The following is a 1,469-nucleotide window of genomic DNA, read 5'->3' as shown; positions in this document are numbered from 1 at the left end:
CCAGTTATAATGAATGGTGTACTTTTCATCTTCAGAGATGAAATTAAATTTAGAAATTCCTCTATAAAAACGGATGATTTGATATAATTTGCTTTACTCGGTGGTGGCCTGCATATGCAGCTGATGGTAATGCTTTGGGACTGCAGCTGGAAGGACATTAAAGCAGCCCCACATGAGTGACAGGGAATCTTTTTCACAGTAACTTGTGCTAAATTAGTTCTATAAATAAATGCTACTCCTCCTCCTCTACGTCCAACACGAGGGAAAGACTACAAGCTGGTCAGTCCATGCAGGTGACAGCTCGCTGCTGCAGGAAGTCCCCCACGACGTGTGCGCGATATGGCGTGGGGTTGTCGTCCTGCAGTACAGCCTGGGGTCCAATCTGCTGCAGGAGAGGAATAGCAAGGGGACGCAGGATTTCCTCCCTGTACCTTGCCAAGGTCAAATTGCCCTGTATATGGTACACGGGGTCCTGTGGTGAGCTGAGAAACCTCCTTATATCAGAACGGACCCTGCAAAGTAGGGCGCCACCTGCTGGATGCACTCAGGGTGGAACAGCTCTCCTCGGCGCCTCCAGACGTGGGCTCGCCTGTCTGGGTGCAGCAGGTTGAATCTGGTTTCGTCCGAGAAGACTACCTTGTCCCACTGACAATTTGTCCACTGTTATTGGCGAGCAGGCCACGCCTGGCGAGCTGCTTTGTTGGGCGGCGTGTGCCTTGGGCGCCTGGCAGGGACACGAGAAGCGAACCTGGCTCTACGGATACGGTTCCTTACCGTCTCCTGGCTCTCGTGGACATTGGCTGTCACCCGTAGTTGGTCCCTGATGCCGTTTACAGTGGTGGTTCGTGACGTCACGGCCTGTTTGACGATGAACCGGTCGATGCTGTTGTTGGTCAAACGGGGCGATCCTGGTCGACGCCTGTCCGGGACCCTTCCGGTCGCTCGCCATCGTTCTTGCAGCCTCTGTATGACAGATGGAGACACCCCAAATCGATGTGCAACAACTGGGAACGTGGAGCCGTCTTGGAGCCAGGTAAGGCCTCGTCCTCTGTTGACGTCAGGCAGCGAGTGTTGTTGGACCATCGTGTTGTAATGAAACATGGCAGAAAAACGCCGGCTTATAAAGGGTTGTAAGTGAGCAATCTTCACAGCTAAGACATCTGTTTAGCACGTGCCAAGCTTAGTTTTAGCTAACAGTCCCTATGCCAATGTTGCTGAATCAGCGAAATTAAGCCCATTTTTCATGCTTTTTGGCTGTGTTTCAGAATGCCCTGCGTCGTCGCTATGAAGCTGGTGCTGGCAAATTTGCCGTACAGGCAAACTGTGTCTAGTCGTCAGTGCGTGTGCCAAGTTTGGTAGACTGATCATAACGTGTTTGTGAGATATTGAAGTTTGAATTTGACGGGTGAAAACACAAGCTTTTTTGAGCGAGTTTATTTATAACCTCTGTGAGTACCCCAATACTATCG

At 50.9% G+C, this 1,469-nt stretch overlaps 1 protein-coding gene across 1 annotated transcript in view; it reads left to right on the top strand.

The window, feature by feature from the left end:
* The window catches only part of LOC101847901, a gene marked incomplete in the record, with an annotated part of 46,908 nt that overhangs the window by 9,000 nt on the left and 36,439 nt on the right, over positions 1-1,469 (top strand).

Source organism: Aplysia californica, unplaced genomic scaffold, assembly GCF_000002075.1.
Source record: "Aplysia californica isolate F4 #8 unplaced genomic scaffold, AplCal3.0 scaffold00585, whole genome shotgun sequence".
In the NCBI taxonomy this organism is placed as follows: Eukaryota; Metazoa; Mollusca; class Gastropoda; order Aplysiida; family Aplysiidae; genus Aplysia; species Aplysia californica.
Note: the sequence above shows the minus strand (reverse complement) of the source record. Positions and strands in the feature narration are given on the sequence as shown.